The 24,188-nt window shown below is 43.1% G+C and overlaps 1 protein-coding gene and 1 long non-coding RNA gene across 3 annotated transcripts in view; one reads left to right on the top strand and one right to left on the bottom strand.

Annotated features, from left to right (window-relative positions):
• LATS2 (large tumor suppressor kinase 2) overlaps nt 1–2,270 on the bottom strand; it is a 71,642-nt gene extending 69,372 nt beyond the window's left edge. Inside the window, exon 1 of the mRNA XM_038573496.1 lies at nt 2,140–2,270. The gene's annotated coding sequence lies outside the window, so the exon portion shown is untranslated. The remainder of the gene's footprint in view (nt 1–2,139) is intronic.
• A 253-nt stretch (nt 2,271–2,523) lies between these two features.
• LOC119865836 lies at nt 2,524–18,479 on the top strand. 2 transcript variants are annotated; one of them, XR_005378206.1, is made up of 4 exons: nt 2,524–2,943; nt 4,194–4,306; nt 15,897–16,017; nt 18,116–18,479. It is a non-coding gene; the product is annotated as an uncharacterized LOC119865836 (long non-coding RNA). The 2 variants fall into 2 exon arrangements; XR_005378207.1 differs by lacking the exons at nt 15,897–16,017; nt 18,116–18,479 and adding an exon at nt 5,419–5,924.
• The last annotated feature ends 5,709 nt before the right edge of the window (nt 18,480–24,188 follow it).

Below are 24,188 nucleotides of genomic sequence, written 5' to 3'. Positions count from 1 at the left end.
ACCTGCCCCCCCCCCCCCCCCCCCCCCCACACACACACAGTGGGATTTAGAAGCCTAGGGCTGGCTATTTACAACACAGCATTTAAAATAACAAGGCACCTTATTGTAAAAACATTCCCCTCCCACCAAAGGAAAGTCCCTCCCATCAACCCTGTGATTTGCTAAGGAGAGAAATATGTACAGTTCCAATTTACACTTAGGTCAAAACTATTTCCAACAAGATGGAGGGAATCCTTTCCAGTTCTAAAATTCCATGATTCTAGTAATTCACCTTAGTACTTTTGCATGATGTCTTCTGCTCAGATACCATTTTAAATTACTTGACATTTTGAGATTTATTAAATGTTTAGCAATTTTAATATCAAAGGAATACTGGTGTACTCATTAAACAGTGTACTATATATCTGGATAATGAGACCAAATTTTATGAGACGCTGAATAACATATAGTGTCTTGTTAATTATAATTTAAAACAGACTTTCTTAAACAGTCTCTGCATTCTTCTCCTGGAAGATTGTTCTGTTACTACCTTATTACGACAGCTGCTAAAGAAAAAAAAGTAAAAGATACAAGGCGGCTTAGTCTCTTGATTTAGCACTCGGAAATCGTGATCCACCATGGAAGGGATTTACGCTGAGAGTCAACGATATGGAACAAGACCTACTAAGTACAAATTTCCTAATAATAAGCCACGAATTGCTTTTCTCCGTTATTAAAGGAAGGCCCCTCATCTACTAATTTAAAGTTTAAACAGGACACCTGTACAAAGACAACACACGTTTTGTGACTTTACATTCAAATTTTAGTCCATTTAAGTTTCTTAGTAAAACGTTAACATATTTGCCGAATACTTTGGGGAGAGAGCTGTTTGGCCACCGAATTTTTATCGGCCGAATGGACAGTCTCTGGCTTGAGTACCGTTGCGCGATTTTTCAAAGGCTACATTACTATTATTTTTAGAGCACCGTCACTTATATCCTACATAGCTGTGAAAATGTCAAAGTGCTCGTTTAGGATTTGTCTTTATCAATCTACAAATAAAGAAAGTATACTTCCACGGTTATGACTGCAAGAAAACAAAATACTTGTCCCTGGAAGGGGTCAGCACGTGCTGCCTGCAGCGCCGGACACGGGCCGCGGCCTCCCGGGAGCTTCGCCGGCCCGCAGGGGTCTGTCCACCTTTCCCCGCCTCCGGGGCACCGGGGGCTCGCGTCCAGCGGACGGCAGGCTCGCTCCGGGCTGGCGCCGCCGCCCAACCCCGCCAGCGGGACTTCACCCCGAGAGACGCCCGTCCTCGAGTTCCGAGGGCAGGATGCGGAGCAGTGACGGGCAGTCCGGGGTCCGGCGGGGACCCGAGCGCACGTGAGGTTGCATCAGAAAAGAGGAGCTCCGCAAAGTCGGTGAACTGGGGCGCACGGGGAGCGTGTTACGCAACGGCCGCCGCTCTCCCGGCCGCGACCCGCGAGGACCGGGGACGCGAACCTGCAGGGGTCGACGCGGGTGGGCAACGCTGCGGCTCTGCGGGCGGCGCCGTCGGGGCGGGGGGCGCGGCGGGCGGCGGACGGCGGCGCGGCCCGGCCCGGCCCGGGGGGACCACCGCACGGGGTGCGAGGGGACGACCGCACAGCACAGCCCGCGGGCGGGCCGACGGCGCGGCCTCCGGGGACGGCGGCGCAGCGGGCGCGGACCCCGGTGCTCCGGGGCCGCCAGCAGGCAGGCGCCCGGCCCCGGTCGCGGGGAGCAGCCCGGGCCGTCGCAGCGGTGCCCCCGGCGCGGACGGCCTCTCGGGCCGCCCCAGCCCCGCCGGGAGCCCGGCGCACAACAAAGCGGCGCAGCGCCGGCGGCCGGGCGCTGCCTCCCCACGGCCCCCGCTCGGCCGACTCCGGACGGCCCGCGACGACGCGCCGCCAGCGGAGGCGGCTCCGGGCCCGGGCCGGGCGGGGGCCGTGGGGGCAGGGCGAGGGCGAGGGCTCCGCTCGGGACGAACTTCCTCGGCCGCCCTGCCGAGCCCGGCGCCCCTCCCGCAGCCTCGGCCCGAGGGTGGGCGCCCCGGAGCCCCGGGGCCCCGCCGGCCCGCGGAAACTTCCAGCCGCCCCGCCCTGGCCCCGGGCCCCACGCCCCCCGCCCCTGCCCCCTCACCTCCTGGGGCGCGGTCTACACCCTCCGGGGCGTCCCGGTCCGCGGCTCCGGGGCCTCGCGCGCCGGGGGACCGGGCGCCAGTGGCTGGAGCGGCTGCTGGCCCCGCGGGCACGGGGGAGCCCCGGGCGGCGGCGGCGCGGGCGGCGGCGGCTCCATCTTCCCGGGGCGCTCACGCCGAGGTTCCAGCGCGCAGACCCAAGTGGGACATTCGCTACATTGTTGGCATTCCACGGGCGTCACGTGACCCCGCCTCCCGCGTCACCGGCGGCCGCATACCAGCCCGGGCGGGGCGCCCGCGGCCCTGCTGCTCGGCGGCCGCCCCGCCCGCCCGCCCTGCCCCGCGCCGCTTCCTGCCTCCGGGTCCCCGCCGCCCGCCCGCCCGCCCGCCCGCCGCCACCTGCCCCGGCCGCCCCGCTCCAGGGTCGCCCCTCCAGCCGCACTACTCGGAAACTTGGTAACCCCGTCCTCGAGGCATCTCACACCAGCCTCGGCTGAGAGAGTGAGTTAACAGGCCTAGAGGAGCCACCGAAGTGCCCAAGTCTGTGTCAGCTGTTACAAGTAAGGGCAGAAGAGGACAACTTCACCCGTGCGAGCAAGTAATAAAGGACGTTCAGATATATATATCCCGATTTAGTCCGTTTTCATTTAATCAAACCCCAGAGCAATGGATATTTTATGAGAAATGTTTCCTGATGTGCAGAACGAGATAGTAACGTAGACCAACGAGTGAAACTCTGAGTCGTGCATGTCCATCTGTGGGCTGTGCATGTGGTGCAAGGGCATGTGCAGGGATGGTGCGGAGATGTGAGTACAAATAATAGCTTGCAAACGAACCCCTAACCCACTACTGGACTCTCCTGGCATCATACTTCCTACCACCTGCAGTCTGCGGCAGGTGATGGTGAGGGCTAATATTGTTTTAAAAGGCAGTCCAATTTCCTTTCCTAATACACTCTTGTGAAGTTTTTTAAACTTTTTTTGTTTTGTTTTGTTTTTTAAACTTTAATCTGAAAAGAAACCGTCATGAAGGTCATTAGCTCTGGCCGTTTTAACAACCTTAGTTAGCAATCCTTGGTGGGCCATCCTATACACTTTACTCTCTAATTCCCACCCAGGCTTTCAGCCCTGCCTCTGTCTTAGCTCTGCAAGGAAATCTTCCTAGATCCCCCAACTGTTTTCTCTCCTCTTTGGGCTCTGGTAATTAAGCCGATTATTGCGGCTTAATTACCAGAAATTGAAAATTTCATTTTTCAATCTTATCCTGTGCTCTACCCAGGCATCTTGAATGGCATAAAACCCCAGTGGATATTCTGTAATCGAGTCTCTTTTGCATTCACCTGTGTACCTATTCACTCATGCACTGACCTTTCTTTCTCCTTCCCAGCCCCTGGCTGGCTGGGCTGGCTGCCATTCTTCTTCCTGTGTGTTTATTTTTTTTTTTTTAATTTTTATTTATTTATTTATGATAGTCACACAGGGAGAGAGAGAGAGAGAGAGAGAGGCAGAGACATAGGCAGAGGGAGAAGCAGGCTCCATGCACCGGGAGCCTGATGTGGGATTCGATCCTGGGTCTCCAGGATCGCGCCCTGGGCCAAAGGCAGGCATCAAACCGCTGCGCCACCCAGGGATCCCCCTTCCTGTGTGTTTAAAGGTCCTGCTCTTGCTGTCTTCAAAGATGTAAACATAATTAAATAAAACATTTTTTTGGTCAGAGAAATATTGCAAATAAAAGGAATTTAGTGGACTTAAAATTTCGTATAAGTCCCTAATTTTGTAATTATAATGACCATTATACTATTGCTTGCAATAGTGAAAAATCAAGAAGAACCTAAAATACCCAGCAATAGGGAGTAGTAGAAAAATAAAAGGTGAATATTCAAATGACAAAATTGTTAAGTGAATGAAAGAGCGCCATACTTTTCAAAGGATAAATGATAGAATTCAAATTGTAGAATGCAAAAAAAAGCAAGTTGCAGAACTATATGTATACACACTATGATACTATATTCATAAACAGGATGCCTCAGAACCTATACTAATCAATACTTTTATAGGTGTAGACATGGAGAATGCAAGAAGTTGCACCAAATTCATTATGGCTGTTGACTATGTAGAAGGAAGGAGGGAAATTGAGAAGAGTAAAATGAGGACTTCAACTTTACCTCCAGTATGTTATTTCTTTTATTTAAAAAAGCAATGCAAAACTGTCAAAGTCTTAAAATTTGTTGATTCTGTGTGATTAGGTTCAATCATGTGTTATTCTTTGCGCCTTAAAAAAAAATCTTTTTAAAGTTTTCAAATATTGGGCAGCCCAGGTGGCTCAGCGGTTTAGCGCTGCCTTCAGCCCAGGCCTAATCCTGGAGACCGGGGATTGAGTCCCATGTCAGGCTCCCTGTATGGAGTCTGCTTCTCCTTCTGCCTGTGTCTCTGCCTCTCTCTCTCTCTCTCTCTCAATCTCTCTCTCTCTGTCTCTCATGACTAAATAAATAAAATCTTAAAAAAAAATAAAGTTTTCAAATATTTATGTATGAAACAGATTGGAAACTTGTCCAAAGCTTGCTTGGACAAATTGACACACCTATGCAAGAGAATATTATGATTAATGGTCGTGTTTATTGTTATTCTGGATATATGTGTTTATTGATATAGACTCATTCATTGCTTTGGGTTTTTTGTTTTTTTTTATTTTTTGAATACTGCTATGAGTCATGGGCTAAACCAGGCACTGGGGATACCATCGAGAGCAAAACCACATGATTTATCCCCTGCTGGAGCTGACAGTCTTGTAAATGTGTTTAAAAAAAAAAAAAAAAAACAAGTATTACACAATTTTGTAAAATAAGTATGTATATATTTATATTTAAAATATATATATACAAAAATATATGACATATCATATAGGATTTTTTAAAAGATGCATATATAGGGGTGCCTGGGTGGGTCAGTTGGTTAAGTGGTTGACTTCAGCTCATGTCATGGTCTCAGGGTCCTGGGATCCAGCCCCACTTCTGGTTCTGCACTCAGCAGGGAATCTGCTTATCTCTCAGCCTCTCCTCCTGCTCTTTCTCTTTCTCTCTTTCAAAAAAAATATATATATATTTTATATTTTTTTTCTTTTTAAGTCCAGAAAAGTACACAGCCAAATATTAAAAGTACTTCTGGATGTAGTGATTCTGGGTGGCTTTTTGTTTTATTATTTTTAATACATACTTGATTTTTCTTTTTTATTAAGTTTTTCATTTTAATTCCAGTGTAGTTACAGTGTTACATTTGTTTCAGATGTACAATACAGTGATTCAACAATTCTATGCGTTACTCACCCTAAAACAGAGAGCCCCAGTAATTCCAAGATCTAAGAGCTGGGATTCAAACTTTGATAGATCTGACTCCAAAGCTTGAAAACACAGACCTCAAGAATCATGATTACAATGTACTTATAAATAAGGAAACTGAAATCAAATGACTCCCTTATGCTTTGTCTGAGAAGGGTGGGGGGATTGGGCTTTGTGCAGTGAGGAAGAGGGGAACTCAAAGATGTGTCTCCAGCACCAGCCAGAGCCAAGAGAGCCTGCAGATCCACTCCCCGCCAGTCCCCTGCAGTTGTGAGGTCTGGATGTTTTAGGGGTTCTCACTGAGGCCCCCGAGGAATATGCCTTAAGACTATCTACCTTGCCCTCACCCTCTCCCCAAGATTCCAATGCAAGAAACCTGATTATGGCTCAGCTTCTTTATGCCTTAGTGCCTAGAAAGCAGGCTCTAGTCTTAAAAGCCCTAGAAAACTAGAAGATGAGCTACACTGATTTAATTTGTTTTATACTCATGTATTTTGTTTCCTTGATTAGATTATAAATTCCACAAGATGGGATGCCTGGGTGGCTCAGCTCAGGGTGTGATTCTGGAGTCCCAGGATCGAGTCCCACATCAGGCTCCGTATGGATCCTGCTTCTCCCTCTGCCTGTGTCTCTGCCTCTCTCTCTCTCTCTGTGTGTGTCTCTCATGAATAAATAAATAAAATCTTTAAAAAAAAAACTCCACAAGATAAAGGAACCATATTCTTCCCCTAAGACTACATATAAAGAACTTCTTAACTGCTAATTTGAATTTATTGAATGCATTTTAGTATCTCCAATATCAAAATGTAATACAACCTTTTTTTTTAAACCAATGACTCTGGGTCAGCCAAAGAGATCTGGTTCATTGTTTGGAGTTTTCGGTTCTGCAAACCTGTAGCAACTTCCAGAAAAAGGAAAAAAAAAAGGAAAGAAAAAAAATCAAAGTTAACAATATCATCTCTATTAGTCGGGACTCTGTTTCAATGATGAACTTGTTTTTTAAACATTTTTTGGTAACTGTGATAAACTATACATAATATAAAATTTATCACCTTAACTAATTTTAAGGGTACAGTTCAGTGCATTTGCAATGTTGTACAACCATCATCACCACCCATCTCCAGAACTTTATCATCAAACTGACACTCTTACCCATTAAACAAATCCCATTTCCCCTCCCCTTCTTGTTTGTTTGGGGGCTTTTTTGAGAGACCTCTTTGCAGTTAGCTGCTTTGCCTCTGTTAGGTAAATCAACTCTTTTTGTTTCTCTCCTATCGAGATTCCAGTCTCTTGTAAAATACCATACCTTACTAATTTTTTGCTTTTAATCTGCTGTTGGATAAGAGAGATTACTTATCTTATCAAAATTGTATGTAAAGTAAGAGCTAATAGAACTTATTCCTAAAAGACTTTCCTCTGCAAGAAAGAACTAGGACTTTGTGATGACTATTTCAACTGTTAAAAGGCCTTTTGCTTCTTCAGTTTCTGGACATTTCCCAAAAGGTTTATATTGTAGAAAGTCAGACTTACAAACAAGTAGTTTATTGTTTTTAAGAGAGTAACAGATTACTAGATAGCAGATGAATGACCAGAAATGTTTTATATTTTGTAATTTTTAAAAAGCCTTTTATAGGAACCTAATAGGTTCTGCCATTAGGTTTCTTTTTCAATTTTTTTCAATTTTGGCAAAATATGCCTAACTTAAAATTTAACATCTTAACCATTTTTAAGTGTATAAACTCTTATATTTCACAATAATGAAAACAGTCCTGATACCAGAGGAGAAAATCCCCAGTATTAAATTTTTACTCTTACACGTGTTTTCTAATAGTAAAATCATGAGAAAGTAAAATTTTCTTGATTCTGGTTTATTTCTACTTGCTTTCACCATTTTGGAAAACAAGACTTCCTGAAAAACTTGGTAAAACTCTCTGGGGTATGTTTAGGGGAAGGCCCAGGGTCCCAGGAAGCCTTCCTGGGCCACCTGGTCAGTCTCTGCAGACCTGCCTTTCCAGCACTCCAACACTACAGAGTACGGCTTCATTCTCCACATAGCCTCTCTGCTTCTCAGATGAGTAATAAAGTATGTGATTGCATAAGTCAGAATTGCTCAAGAGTTTAAGATTTGTTCCCAGAAGACCTCAAAGAAACACTGTCAAGATAAAAATCACATTCTGCATTTAGAGAATTCTTATGTTGACACTTTACGTTATTAAGAGACGAATTGCTAAAACAAATTTTCTTTTCTTACCACATCTTCCATTAGCTTACTTTTTATGCTGAGTGAGCTATGACAGTAACACCAGCTATTTACTTATTTCTCATTACGTTTAATGCTGGCTGCAATTTCTATATTATCTGCAGACATGAGCAGCATGTTGTTATGTCTATAACTGAAATAAAAATCCCACTGAAAAGGTCTATATGCTCCTATATGTTCTAAAACCTTCCATTCAAAATTTTAATTTAATCTTTTGCAGGAAACATTGGTAATAATTGCTTTAGGAAAAACTAAAAGTATAAGGCTCAAACTGTCCTCTCCATGAAATCAATCTCAATGGCAAAATTAACATTTTCAAAGGGAAACATCTGAGTTCATCTAAATTGACAAATATTTAATTGAGTAATTGTAATAGAAATGTTTTCATGGTCTATTTTTTTTTAAAGATTTTGTTTATTCATAGAGACACACAGAGAGAGGCTCATGGTCTATTTTTAACTTTAAAATTAACTACTAAATGTTTTGGTTGTTATTGAACAGCACTTTAAAACTATGGATTTTGTTTTGTTAAGCAGAACTGAAGACAACAACAACAATTGAGTGTGTTATCTTCAGATGCTTGATAAATGGGTCTTGATAATAAAAACCACGATGTGATGATGATAAGGTGATTTCATATGCAGAAGTGGAAGGAGGCCAGTGACAGGCTGCCAAATTTCAGAGAGCAAAAGAAAATCTGTAAAAGTCAGGAAGCAGTCATGCATATTGTATTTGGTAGCTGGCAACTCCAGAACAAAAAGAGTTTTTTGGTTTGGGGTCAAAACTTGAAAAATGTCCCAGAGCTAATACCCTTTAGAAAGAGGTGAGAGAAGGAACTAATGTTTGAGGTAAAAATACTTGGAAGGGGAGAAGGGCAGCAGCAAAGTCATGGGAAAGCCTGGTATTTCAGGCATGCAGAGAATGGACAGAATGGAGAGAGTGGGAAGAATGTTAGAGAAATAGGGCCATGAAGTAAACAGAGAAGTTGAGAAGACCAGATGGCATCGCTCTGTGCGTATGTACTGTCAAATTAATAGTTAGGGGGGAGAAAGGAGCTGAAAGAATATTGGGGAGATATCACAGGAGGTGAGAGAAAGTTAAACTGAGCTCAGGTAAAGGACTCTGGTGGAAAGTATCACAGTGCCCAGGGGTCACACAACAAAAGAACGGAGCAAGGTTTATGTCTACACTGAAAGGTGATCTCAAAGGAAAACAAGATCTTGAGTTTGCCTACCTCTTCCCCCTGGGATTTTGCATAAATAGGAATTTTGGGTGTATTCATGGATAAGAAAGTTACAATTTTCAATTGAAAGTCCCACATATTCATTCTTACACTTCCAACCAATGTTAGACATTTTCACATATGTCTTGACAACCTTTCAAAGTGGTCTAAAATGGAACACATATATTCACCCAAATATTTAGCAAGCATTTACAATATGCTAGTCTTGTCACCCTCTCCAGAAGTACCTAATTCAACCCATTGGGTGCCCTGATGTGCTAGGCACCAGGGACAAAATCCTGAAAATGGGCATTATTGTGGAACTTTAAAGTCTAGTGGGAGAGGTAAATAATAATAAGGTAATGCTACAAACAAACGGAACTTTGGAATTGTGATTAGTATTATAAAGGAAAGACAACTGAGATTTTATTTTTAAAAAAAGGGTATTTGACCTTGTCTAATAAATCAGGAAGCACTTTAGCTGAGATGTAAAAGATGCAAAGAAAATTAACAAGATGGACAGGGAAAAGCATTCTAAGAGAGAGAAGTACACATGCAAAGGCATAAAATACACCACTTCAAATGCTAAAAGAGACTATTGTTATTGGCATGCAGAAGTAGGGGATGGAAGATAAAAGATGAGGATAGAGAGGTAGGCAGAGGTCAGGCTACATAGGGCCTGGTGTGTCACTTTAAGGATTTTAGTCTTTAGACTCAGAACAATGGGAAGTCATGAAAGGGTCATAATGGGGATCCCTGGGTGGCGCAGCAGTTTGGCGCCTGCCTTTGGCCCAGCGATCCTGGAGACCCTGGATCGAATCCCACATCGGGCTCCCGGTGCATGGAGCCTGCTTCTCCCTCTGCCTATGTCTCTGCCTCTCTCTCTCTCTCTCTCTGCGTGACTATCATAAATAAATAAAAGTAAAAAAAAAAAAAAAAGAAAGGGTCATAATGACATGATGGAATGGCATGATCTGATGTGTTTCCAAAAGATCACTCTGGTTGCTGAATGAAGGATGAGTGGGAGCTGAGAGGAAGGAGGCAAAGACTAGTCAAGGAATGAAGTGATAAAGCTTGGGCTAAGATGGTAGGGATGGACATGGAACGAGTAGGAGAAATGGAGAAATAACAATGGGATCAGCTGTATGGCCCAAGGGAGATGGTAGTAGCTCGTAGATTTCTGATTTCTCAAACTGGTGGGCTATTGTGCCATCCATTGCACTGAGATTCCAGATTTGGGTTTGGAGCTATCTTTTGGGGTAGAGTGGAGTGAATGGAGGTGTTCTGAAGGCAGTTGTAGACACCCATTTGTAGCTCTGAGAAATCTGATCCGGATATCCAAACTTGTGAGTTGCCTGGGTATACTGCAAGTGGCCACTGAAGCTGAAGGTGTAGAGGAAATTGCCCATGGGACAGTGTAGAGGGAAAGGTGGATGGGACTCAAATGTTGAGGAAATGCAATATTTCATGGTGAGCCTGCACAGGAAACAGACAAGCTGCCAGAAAGCTGCAAGTAAATGTGTTTCAGAGAAACAAAGGAAGAGTGTTTCAGGGAAGGAGGGATCAACAAAAAGACATGCTCCTGAAAAGTCAGGTGAAATGAGAACTGAAAAATGTCCATTGGATTTAAAGATCTGACAGCCGTAGTGGAGAACCGTAGTGGAGAGCTCTCTCTTGGGAGGCTGAGGAGAGAAGATGTCAGGTGGAAGAGATTTGTGATGAGTAAGGTAGCAAAGAAGCTGGGCAATGAAAGTAGCTGGAGGACAATGAGGGTTCAAGGGTAGAATTTATTTTAAATTGAAGAATTCTGCTGGTGTAATAAATTACAGCACGATTAATGACTTGCAGAAACACATATTTGTTACTTTACCACGTTGTAGGTCCAAAGACCACCTGCAGCACAGGTGAAGAATGGAATAGGAAATCCCAGCATCACCATTCCCTTTCCTTTTATAGACCAATATGGTGGCCTAAAGCGCTCCTCTCCTTTCAGTTTCATCTTTTTTCCTATCCATTCTTCACAACCCGAAGCCACATTAGTTTTCCTAATGTACAGCCTACTGTGTGGCCCACTGCCTACCGAACAAAGCCTAGACTCTTTGATAGTTGACATTCTCTGTGATAAAGTGAAAAAATGTGTTTCGAGGCTCCTTTCACACTCTTTGTGTGTGTGCATGTGTGCAGGTGCAAGTACCCTAGACCTCCATGCAAATGAAATGGCTGTTTCCTGCTTGGAATCTGTCTCCACGTCCTTTTCATGCCTTGCCAGGTTTGGCTGTCTACTCCCCACTTTCTCTCCTGGTTGAAATCCTACCCCTATACGGTAGGTAGTGGAATGCCATCTCCCCTCTATCTCCTGCCCCCAAAATGTCCACGCCTCAGTGCCTGGAGCCTGTGAATATGATATTCCACATGGCAGAAGGGACATCTCAGATGTGATTACAGTTACAGACATTGAGATGGGGGAGATTATTTTGTATTATACAGATAAGGCCCAATTTAATTAAAAGGGTCCTTAAGAGGAAGAGAGCAGGAACGCCTCGGTGGCTCAGTGGTTGAGCATCTGCCTTTAGCTCAGGGCATGATCCTGGAATTCTAAGATCCAGTCCCACATTGGGCTCCCTGTAGGGAGTCTGCTTCTCCCTCTGCCTATGTCTCTGCCTTTTATCTGTGTCTCTCATGAATAAATAAAATCTTAAGAAAAAAAGAGGAAGAGAGCAGATGGAAAGGTTGGATGGTGCATCATGGGAAGAATTGGTCCTGCAGCTGACTTTGGAGACAAATAAAGGGCCACAATCCAAGGAATGTAGTGGCCTCTAGAAGCTTCGCAAAGCCCTGGATTCACAGCTAGCCGAAAAACGCAGGAACCTCAGTCCTATAACCACAAAGACCTGAACTCTATTAACAACCCAAATGGACAGGAAATATGCTCTCCTAAAATCTTTGAAAAAAAAAAAAAAAAAAAGGCGGAGGGGATCCCTGGATGGCTCAGCGGTTTCGCATCTGCCTTTGACCCAGGGCCTGATCCTGGAGTCCCGGGATCGAGTCCCGTGTCGGGCTCCCAGCATGGAGCCTGCTTCTCCCTCTGCCTGTGTCTCTGCCTCTCTCTCTCTCTCTCTATGTCTATCATAAATAAATAAAAATAAATCTTTGAAAAAAAGAAAAAGAAAAAGAAAAGGGCTCTCCTGCCTAGAGTCTCCAGAAAAGAAGTCAACCCTGACGATGTCTTGGAGTTAGGCATGGAGATCCATGTTGGACTTCTGGCCTTCAGAACTGTACGAGAAGACATTTTTGTTGCGTTAAGCCATTGTTTGTGGAATTTGTTGTGGCAGCATTAGGAGACTGCTATACCCTCCTTCGTGGGGTTTCTTCTTCATTAGACACTTCCTTTTTTTTTTTTTTAAAGATGATTTATTTATTTATTTATTTATTTATTTATTTATTTATTTATGATAGTCACACTGAGAGAGAGAGAGAGAGAGAGAGAGGCAGAGACACAGGCAGAGGGAGAAGCAGGCTCCACGCAGGGAGCCCGACGTGGGACTCGATCCCGGGTCTCCAGGATCGCACCCTGGGCCAAAGGCAGGCGCCAAACCGCTGCGCCACCCAGGGATCCCCCCCCTTTTTTTTTTAAAGATTTTATTTATTCATGAGAGACACACAGAGAGTCAGATACATAGGCAGAGGGAGAGAAAGAAGGAGGCTTCCTGCAGGGAGCCCAAAGTGGGACTCTATCCCAGGACTCCAGGAATCATGCCCAGAGCCAAAGGCAGACACTCAACCACTGAGCCATCCAGGAATCCCCATTAGACACTTCCTAATTCACTGTCTCTAAGAAGCTGTCCTTGACCATCTAAGTCAGAAATAACCACTATCCTTTCTTTGGAATTCCCAGCAGCAGTGGGTGGGACTTCTCTCCTAGTGAGAAATGGTCTGGTATGTTGGTTATATGCAGACTTGTCCTAAATCTCATTAGACTTCTAGCTCCTTGAGGTGAGTAAATGTTCAGGATATAGGTGCATACAGTAGTTGCCACAGTATTTAGCCCCTTGTCTAATACATAGTACCTGCTCAACAATTTTTTTCTTTTTTTTTATGTAATAAATGAACAAATGGAAATCCCTATAAAGATGGCAGAAGCAAAATAACCATAGTAAAGTGTACCCTTTCTCTTCTTTTTTCCCTCATGGTAGATATAATTATCTTAACTCTGAAATTAGAAGCCATTCCTTTACTATCACGGGTGGCCAAACTATTTGAATATTTACTGGCCAGTTTGGGTGGCCAAACTACTTGAATATTTACTGTTAACAGAAAATATTATTCCTGTCACATAATTAATTTCAATTAGCTATATTTCATGCCTTTCCTCAGAAGCAGACCTTGGAACTTAAGGGAACTGATAATAAATAAGAATGGATAAAGAGACACGTTTACCTGTAAATGGCTGGTGACAACCAGGGTATTATTTTTTTATTATTGCTGATAATAATCAGTTACATTCGTGCTAAACAGCATTTGGTTTACTTATGAAGGACTAAGTCTGCATTTTAATGTTTCTTTTCCAGGGTGGAATTATGAGGGAGGGAAGAGTACAATAGTGAATATAAATTATATTTGGACCTAAAAAGAGAGAGAAGTGTTAAAAAAAATTCTCCCAGATCAATACGTTCAAGCCCATCTATACCAAACAAATACCATGATGATACTAGTAAGACAGAACATTATATACTACTAAAAATCCCAAGACATGAAGCTCTGGTATTCAAATAATCACTGTAAAAGCATAAAGCAAGATTCAGATATTAGAGACGACTGTCCCTTGACAATGGATGCATGAATTTCACAGATCCCAGAACTAGAAATCTAAAAAGTCAGGAGAAAAAGAAAATATTTTCTGAACAGTTGGAGCTACACTAAAAAATCACAACTCAGAGCTGAACTAACAGTTTAATTTTCCATTGAGATCAGAATGATAGATTTTGTTTTGACCAGGCTCTTGCTGGTTTTTAAGCTTCCGCAATAGCCCCCAGTATGCCTTTATTTAGTAGATATATACTATATAGTTTCCAAAATGAAAATGAGTTGAAGATCTCTGTAGCAGACATGCAAATACTCAAATACTGAACATAGTTAGCTACAGAAATCTAGAGAAATTTTAGATAAAAACTGGCTAGGATGGAGAAGAAGTGGCAGGAAAACAGAGGGAGAAGCCAAGAAGTACAACTGGAGCAGAAGAACAGAGGAAAACCCACCCAGGAAACAAGGCAGGTAGACAGAGGGGAGGGCTGAGCTCCCAGCAGGAAAATAATCAAGGAGCATTGATGCTCCTGCGACCGACAGGGCTGCTGGATTGTGGTTGCCCACCCTATTACCGTAGAATTGTTCTTGGCAGATTTCTCAGTTTTCCTCTCCAGATTAAGTTTTAATTACTAAGTGTGCTAGAAATACTGTAGGATCACACAGATGCCTGAGCACAAGTCCTTTTTATTAGTAGAGCCTAAAAGGAGGCCAAAAGGAAAAGAGGAGGTTCTTTGAAGTCCTCATGGAAGGTAACCAGTGCTGTATTACCATGTCCCCAGGACAGTGCTGGTCACAGGTGTGGGTGCCTTAGGAACTCATGTCTGAGTCCATTCTGATGCTGCATTTCCTCTGAGTATTTTATTTATTTATTTATTTATTTATTTATTTATTTATTTATTTATTTATTTATTTATTTATTTATGATAGGCACACAGTGAGAGAGAGAGAGGCAGAGACACAGGCAGAGGGAGAAGCAGGCTCCATGCACCGGGAGCTCGACGTGGGATTCGATCCCGGGTCTCCAGGATCGCGCCCTGGGCCAAAGGCAGGCGCCGAAACCGCTGCGCCACCCAGGGATCCCCATTTTATTTTAATTTTTAAAAAGATTTTATTTATTTATTCATGAGAGACACATACAGAGAGAGGCAGAGACATAGGCAGAGGGAGAAGCAGGCTCCCTGCAGGGAACCCAATGCAGGACTTAATCCCAGGACCCCATCCCAGGACCCTGGGATCACAACCTGAGCCAAAGGCAGACTCTCAACCACTGAGCCACCCAGGCGCCACTGAGTATTTGTATTTTAAAAGGAACTCAGGAGATGTAAAGCCCTTAAGACTCAAAGAACTGAATCTCTTTAGGTTGAATATCAAGAATTAGAAATACTTTGTCATTCATTCACTTATCACATGTATGTTGAATTCCAGGCACAGTGCCGGGCATTGAGATCATTATGGTAAGCAAACTCAGGCAGGACCCTGTCATCATAGAACTTATCACTCTGAGAAGGAGTGGTAAATTAATAAATTAATCATCATAAACACAAATGCATGATTAGAAACAATATTAAATATAACCATATAACCTAATTCCTCTAACCTGCTGGGCACAGGAGGCAGTCAGGCCTGCCCTTCCTGAAGGAATGAATGACATCTAAGAGCTTAAGGGGAAGGGGAAGGTAAGCTGGCAAACTGTAGGGATGGGGTGGGAGCAGCATCCCAGGCCTGGGAACTTGAGGATTTCTATAAAGGATGGGAGAGGAGGGGTAGGGTGGGGTGGAGTGACTAGTGCTGTGCGAACGAGTATCCTGTGAAAACTATAGCCAGTCTACTCTTGCTGGAAAGACCATTTTTTTAACCAAATGAACCTCTTCGTGGTGATGCTGATAGGAGTGATTTTGGGACACAAAGTTTATTTGGAGGGGCTGAAGGGGATATTGGTGACCTAAGTCCCTCTCATGTCCCCTTTCAGCCTTACCACCAGCCAGAGGGAACTGTCAGCACAATCTTCCTATCAGGTCCACAAAAGCATTTTAATTTTAACATCTTTTAAAATCAGAAGAAAAATGTGAATGTAATATCAACTATCAATTATATTTATCTTTATATAAAGTCATAAGTATCATTTTAATTTTTTATGAAGGAAGGAGCCCATGATGGCAGTAGTCACCCCACAGCCATGGGAAGTGCCTGTAACAGGAAGGCACAAGGAGGGAGCTGAAAGGAAAGGTCTGGAGGAAAGGCAGGGCCAGACATCTGGAAAGGTAAGGATGTGGGACTTTATCGACCTCAGAGCAATGGGCAGCCACTGAGAAGGTCTAAGCTGAGGACTGACGTGATTGTAGAAAGATCACTCTGGATACATGTGGAGAGCAGATGGTGGAGCTGCTTGGGTGGAGTTTAAACAGCCACCAGCCTCACAGAGGTGAGGGACAATGGTGCTTCCTCAGAGCAGGGAGATAGGGGTTTGCTGAGGCTGCCTAACAAAGTACCACTAACTGGGGGCTTAAACAACAGGAATGTATTGTCTCATGGTCAGGGACGGTAGAAATCTGATATCCAGATGTCAACAGAGTTGGTTCCTAGTGAGGCTTGTCAGGGAGAATCTGTTCCAGGCCTCTCCACAAGCTCCTGTAGCTTTAGGCCTTCCTTGGCTTGTTGGTGGTCATTTTCTCCCTGTGTCTTCACTTAGTTTTCCTCTGTATGTGTCTGTGTTCAAATTTCCCCTTTTTATAAGGACATATAATCATACTGGCTTAGGGCCCAGCCTGACCACTTCATTTCAACTTGATTGCTGGTACAAAGACTCTATTTCTGAATAAGGCCATATACTGAAGGTACTGGGGATTAGGACCACAACATACGAATTTTGGAGGGACACACCTCAACTAATAACAAAGAGTCAGCAAACTATGGCCCATAGGCCAAATCTAATCCACTACCTTTTTTTATGTGGCCCTTTAGCTAAGAATGGTGTGTATATATATATATATATATATATATATATATATATATATATATATAATATATATATATAAACATATATATATATAATTTTTTAAATTTTTATTTATTTATTCATGAGAAACACACAGAGAGGCAGAGACATGGGCAGAGGGAGAAGCAGGTTCCCTGCGGGGAGCCCTGTGTGGGACTTGATCCCAGACCCCAGGATCATGCCCTGAGCCAAAGGCAAATACTCAACCACTGAGCTACCCAGGTGCCCTGGTGTTTATATTTTTAAATAGGGGGGAAAGTCAGAAAAATATTCATTCATGAATATTTTATGAATCTCTATTTCAGTGTCCATGAATAAAGCTTTATTGGAACACAACCACACTCATTCATTCATGTATCAAATGTAGCTGCCTTTGCACTACAGTAGAGTTGAGTAGTTATGACAGACACCATATGGTTTGTAAAGCCAAAACATTTGCTACCTGGCTTATTACAGGAAAAGGTTGCCAACGTTCACTCCAGAGCTACAGCAGTGGGCCTAGAAAAACTGGGTGGGTAAGGGAGCTGTTGAGGGGGCAAGATTGATAAAATTTGGTATTGGGTTATATAGGGGTTGACAAAGAGGGAGACATCAGGGACTCCTGCTTTTCTGGTGCCTCCTCCAGATATTGCCACAGAGCTCAGGATATGCAAACACCTCCACAGACCAAGAAGGGAAGTAAAATGACCCTATGTTTGGACCCCTGGAAGAAGTAAAGAACACTGGGGCCTTTGGGGGGGATGCATACCTCACCTAAAAGTTCACAAAGTCAATTTTTGTGACTACATAATGCTGGTGAAACAGAATGCATCTGAAAACCAAATGCAGGTTGACACTGGTTCATAACTCCCATTTGACTTCTAAGGCTGATGAGCAGAGTCCAATTGGGCTTATGGGGTAAAAGGAGGAGCCTCACAACTGTTAAATCCGAGTTGTCTGTCTACCTTGGGGCCTAACCAACACCACATGCACCCCACCTTTTTTCTCTCCTGAAGGCCCTCAGCATTTAGCCGTGGAGCTCCTTTTCACCATCTCCACTGAGCTCCTTTGTTCCCTGGGGCCCACCTCCCCCCCCACCTTCAAATTTGATTCAGCCTTCCTGCACCCTGGCCTGTGTGAAGCCAAGGGAGATAGGGCCAAATTCACCTCTGCCTCAGAAGGGCTCTCCTCTAGTAGGGGAGACAAAAATGGAGGCTGGTTCATCTCTGGTGAGATGAGCACAACAGACAGGTGCAAATGTGTGAGGAAGACTGGAAGTGAGGACCAAGGCAACAAGAAGACTCTGAACAAAGGCCCAGACAGCTGGACCAGGACACCATTCAAAGGTAAGTGGGTTATTCCCAACATTTCCTCCTGCCTTTTAGCACTACCCACCCATCTGAGATGGGATCCAGGCTGGACTCTGACAGACTCTCTGGGGGAACTGATGCCCATGTGCAGCTCTGCCACACCAGGGATACTCCACCAACCAAGGGCTGCTCCCAGGCTTCTCTCTGAGTCTTGCCTCCTGGCTGCACTTCTGAAGTTCCTGGAAAAGAAAGGTATGAATGAGCTACTGAGTGAAGAGGGGAAGGAAGGACAGACCTTCCCCTGCTACTGTCAACTGCACTATGACAGGGATTAGTTTAGTCTTTGTTCACCCTCAGCACCTAGAACAAGACTGATACATAGGAGGTGATCCATAAACGTGACAGAACTATTGAAAGTAACTACTTTCCAATGGTGTTATTTCAGGCGCCCAGAAATGCCACGTGTATGTTGCATGTCTATTTATTTTCCAAATGATTTTGATCCTTAGTACTTTTTTCCCACTTGTTGCTCTGAAAGCTTCCATCACTCTGATTTAAAAGAGTTCCCCAACCTGCCACCTTCTCCACAAAACCTTTCCTGATCCTGGATTGCAAGCATATAACCTCTCATCCACACAGCTGAGTGTGCTGGAAAGACCCAATCTTTGAAGTCAGCATATCTGGTTAGTTGTGAGATCTTGACCAATTTCATCAAAACTTTTCAGAGCCTTGGTTTTCTCATTTATAAAGCAGAGATTCATATCCGTCTCATGGTGTCATAGGATCAAATAACACAATGTATGTGAAGTCCCTGGCATATGGTAGGTGGTTGTCGAATAAATAAACTTTTTATCCAAGGAAAAATTTTGAAGAACTGGAGCTCACCAAATTTCAAAGGAGTGAAAAGAACATCCTAGAAGGGAGGATAAAGCCAATAATCTTTCTGAGAGTTTTCAGCCTAATGAATCAAATTATTAACATCAAATTTAGGGAGGGAAATGTATTTCTACAGAAGGTAATAGCACCATATGCTACCAATTATAGCTCATAGCTGTGCTTTCTTAGGAATCATGAACAGAAAATCTAAAAAAGGCATTTATAATGATTCTTAAGTAAGGCACAATTGTGACCAACATCCCATAGATATTGAATTTTTAAAATAAAACTATTTGTCTATATTAAACTTTACGTGCTGTACATGCTGGAAAAAAAAAGTCAAAGAATTTGGGGACTTTGAATGGAATTTCCCTAACCTTAGGGAGGGACGCCACAACTCGAATATCATAACTGCCAGCTGTGGAATTAATTTTAAGCCATTTTAAGGCCTGACAAGTATTTTGTTTTGCAAGAGTAGAGCAATATGTTATGGTAGATCTCTGAAACTTGGGGTTCTGATTCAGGGATAACCCTAGTTTTCCTATAGTGCTGTTATACAAAGAGAAGAAACAGGGTTTACAGTCTAGACTGCAAATATAAAGATGATTTTGAACTTGTTGATATCCCATAGTCTTATGTCACTTCATCTTCTTTTTGAAGGTTTGTTTTTATGTTAACAAAATTAGCTGAAGTGATCAAAGTCAAACCCTATCCTTTGTTAACACATGCACACATACACGCACACACACACACACACACACTGACCCCCACCTCAGCTGGAAACAGGAGATCAGACATTCTGTTCACCACGTCACATTCCGTGAGGCCACACCCTGTTGGGTCAGTTCACACGCCCAGCAGAGTGTGTCACTGAAAAACTCTGAATGTCAGGAAATTGAGACTATGGGTAAAGAGAGATGGTCAAATGATTTCAATTCCTTCCTCAAGAGAAGCAATTCCTGACACCATGAGGAATGCTTAGAGGAATTTGCTCTTTCACTTCCAGGTTCTCCTATCTAGTGGGCATTATCTCAAACACCAAATGGGCTGACTGAGGACAAACATCAGTATGAGGGACTCAGCCCTAAAAATCCCCTGGCACTCCTGGACGTTAATTTGAGATATGGTCATTACATGTAAGTTCTACAAAAAAAGCACAACTGGCAAGACGTGGATGTATGGGGTTTCATTTGTGTGCAAAACAAGTACTTCTATGCTCAGCTGCAAATGAATTTCATATTTGCAGTTGCCTCCATTGCTTCACTGCTAAATGCTACATACCAATCTGGAGCGCATGTTACAATATTCTTTCAAATGCCTGGGATCCCATAATAGCGTAATGTTTAGTTTCTGTAGGTGTGCTATTTAGTAAAGTTAGATGGGACTGGATGTTAGCCAAGAGCATCCATTGAGCACTTCTGTGCCAAGGACTGTGAAGAGAAAGAACAGAAAAGACTGATGGAGAGAGCCCCACATACAAGAGAAATAAAGACAGCGTGCTTTTTATGCTGCAACAGAGCAATAAGAAGTTCAAAATAATATACTAACAAAGAAGGGCTTGAGTGCTCAGAGGGTATCAAACCAAAATTCAGGGCTCAGTTGGAATCTGAAGTTCAGATGACTGCAGCTATGGAAAACAACAAACGAGGTAAAGAAGGGACAGCTCAGGGCGCAGCCTTATGGTCTAAACACAGGTCTGGGCTTGGAAACATAATTTTTAAATAGCATCCAAAAATGAGGCTCAGAGAGCTATGATTTCACCTTCAAACTCTAGAAGGCAGAATTAAATATTTTTTCTTGTTGTATTTTAAAATCTATCTACTTGTATTGAACTAAGTTATTCTCATGAGAAAAACAAAAACAAAAAAAATGGCTTTTGTGACTTTACACAGTTATGGTTTAAAGGTAGTTTATTCTTAAACTTGTGGTACTTGATAGTGATGAGACAAAAGGTATGGACAAGTGGAATATTTAAAAACGGGTTCCACCATGTATGCTTGGTCTCACAATCCCCCATTTTTTGTGGAAGCAGACTAATTGAGTGACAAATTAATGGAATTTGACATTCTCAAGCAACCAAAATATTCACTAAGTCAACATAAAAATGACACTGCCGAATCACAGGTTTTTGTGAAAGTAAAGAGGCATCTTTCATCATGGATTCTTGAACACAGACCTGAGTTTGGTAAAGCACCACGGTGGTGAAAACCTGGAGAGGATCCTGGGCCAGGATAAAGGAAGCTCTGTTCATTTGTAATTCACAGACCAGAATGGAAACCCTCAAGCAATATTGTCTATAGGGATAGTCTGGAGAGCTTGTTAAAAAAAGTATACTCCTTACCTAGAGATTCTGAGTCCAAAAATCAGTTCAAAGTGCTGACTCCAGGCATGTTCATTTTGTTTTTTATTATGGAAATATATTTAATAAAAGGATTATATACTTAATAATATGTCTAGAATATATGAAGAACTCTAGTAACTCAAAAATCAAGAGACAATCCAACTAAAACAGAAGCAAAGGATACAGATAGATATGTGCCCCCCCAAATATATACGAATAGCTAGGAAGCACATGAAAAGATGCTCAACATCATTAGTCATTAGGGAAATGTAAATCAAAACCATAATGAGATACTAATTCCCACTCACTAGAATAACGATAATAAAAAAAGACAGAATAAATGTTGGCTAGGGTGCAGACTCCTCAAACATTGCTGGCGAGAATGTAAGATGGTGTAGTCACAGTGGAAAGCAGTTAGATAGTTCTTCATTTTTTTTTTTTAACACTTCTTTTTTTTTTTTATTATTTATTTATGATAGGCACACAGTGAGAGAGAGAGGCAGAGACACAGGCAGAGGGAGAAGCAGGCTCCATGCACCGGGAGCCCGACATGGGATTCGATCCCGGGTCTCCAGGATCGCGCCCTGGGCCAAAGGCAGGCGCCAAACCGCTGCGCCACCCAGGGATCCCTTAGATAGTTCTTCAAAACATTATAGTTGTTACTGGGATCCAGCAACTACACTTCTAGGTATATCCCTAAGAGAAGTAGAAACAATGTTTATGTTAAACCTTGTACATAGAGCACCTAGGTGGCTCAGTTGGTTGAGTCTCCAATTTTGGTTTCTGCTCAGATCATGATCTCATGGATAGTGGGATTGAGCCCCACATATGGCTCCCTGCTCAGCAGGAAGTCTGCTTGAAATGCTGTCCCTCTGCCCCTCCCCTCTCAACTAAATAAATAAATCTTTTAAAAAATTTGTATATAAATGTTCACAGAAGCATTATTCATAATAGCCAAAAAGTGGAAACAGCCCAGATGAAGGGATAAACCAAAGGTAATACATCCATTTAATGAATATTGACCACAACAAGGAACGAATGCAGTACTTTACATATTATCACCTGGATAAACCTGGAAAATAAGCCAGTCATAAAAGTCTATATATTGTATGATCAATTGATATGAAATGCTTGTAATAGGCAAATCCATAAGGGACAGATTACTGGTTGTTAGGAAACAAGAGGAAGAAGGGAAAGATGAGTGACAGCTAATGAATATGGGGTTTCTTTTTGGGGTGATGAAAGCATTCTGGAATTAGATAATGATGATCGTTGCACAACCGTGTGAAAATGCTAAAACCACTGAATTCTACCCTATAAAATGGCAAATTTTTTAAAAAGATTTTATTATTTATTCATGAGAGACACAGAGAGAGAGAGAGACACCGGCAGAGACACAGGCAGAGGGAGAAGCAGGTTCCATGCAGGAAGCCTGATGTGGCACTTGAACCCGGGTCTCCAGGATCACGCCCTGGGCTAACGGCGGCACTAAACCACTGAGCCACCCGGGCTGCCCTAAAATGGCAAATTTTGTTGTGTGTGAATTATGCCTCAATTAAGAGAAAATATAACCATGATAGGATTTTCACACATAAGTTAACGATAATCCCTTAAAATCACCAAATAGGATCATTGATCAAATTTCTAATTTTCTCTTTAAGAATATGTTTTTTGCCTTCTGTTTGAATTAGGATTACAGTAAAGTCTATATATTGCAGTAGACTAATATGCCTCAGTCTCTTTTAAGCCACCCCCTCTTTTTCTTTTTTTCTTCTTTTCCCACTTGCAATATATTTCCTGAAGAAACCAGATTTTTTTTTAAAGATTTTATTTATTTATTCATGAAGACACAGAGAGAGAGAGAGGCACAGACACAGGCAGAGGGAGAAGCAGGCTCCATGCGGGGAGCCTGGCGGGCAACTTGATCCCAGGTCTCCAGGATCACACCCTGGACTGAAAGTGGCACTAAACCACTGAGCCACCCGGGCTGCCCAGAAACCAGATTAGATGTCTTGCAGAGCCTTCCGCCATCTAGGTTTCACTGCTTGCATTCCTGGTACCCTTTAACCTTTTCCTATATTCTTTTTACGTTATGTAAATTGGGTGTGACCAAGCTGCTTGATCAGATTCAGATTTGATATTTTGGCAAGATGAATGTAATATACTCCCATAGTTAGGTGCCTAGTATCAACCTAGTGTGGTTGTTTCTCCTGTGTTGTATTAGGAAATGTTGATGCTCAGTACCTAATCCATTACTGCATTAGGGGTGCACAGTGGGGCTATTTTTTTTTAAGATTTTATTTATTTATCCATGATAGACACACACACATACAGAAGAGAGAGAGAGAGAGGCAGAGACACAAGCAGGCCCCATGCAGGGAGCCCGATGTGGGACTCAATCCCAGGTCTCCAGGATCACGCCCCGGGCCAAAGGCGGCGCCAAACCACTGAGCCACCCGGGCTGCCCTGGAATTCTTTATAAAGAGAAACCTTCTAGCAACAACTATTTGGTTCTCCTGAGGTTAGGTTCTAATAAGAGAGGGAGAATAAATGTTTGATTTTCCCCTTTATTTTGTCAGCTGTTCCTCTAGCATTCTGTGAAAGTAACCCAGGAGTGTTTGGTTTGCTTTTGGCATCATTTGAACATATCAGGATATGTTTTGATCCATTGACATGTTTATTCTCACACTGCTCCATTTCAACCAGTGCATGCTGATTCACTTTACCTCCCAAGTCATTTTGAATGGCTTCTTTCCTTTCCTGTATGACAAGATGTTCTGGGCTCACCTTGCGTATTCAGGAAAGTTCCTTTTTTTTTTTTTTTTTTTAAGATTTTATTCATTCATGAGAGAGAGAGAGAGAGAGAGAGAGAGAGGCAGAGACACAGGCAGAGGGAGAAGCAGGCTCCCTGTGGGGAGCCTGATGTGGGAC

Source organism: Canis lupus, chromosome 25 (genome assembly GCF_011100685.1).
Source record: "Canis lupus familiaris isolate Mischka breed German Shepherd chromosome 25, alternate assembly UU_Cfam_GSD_1.0, whole genome shotgun sequence".
NCBI lineage: Eukaryota > Metazoa > Chordata > Mammalia > Carnivora > Canidae > Canis > Canis lupus.
The sequence above is the reverse complement of the archived record's forward strand: the minus strand, read 5'-3'. Positions and strand labels throughout refer to the sequence as shown.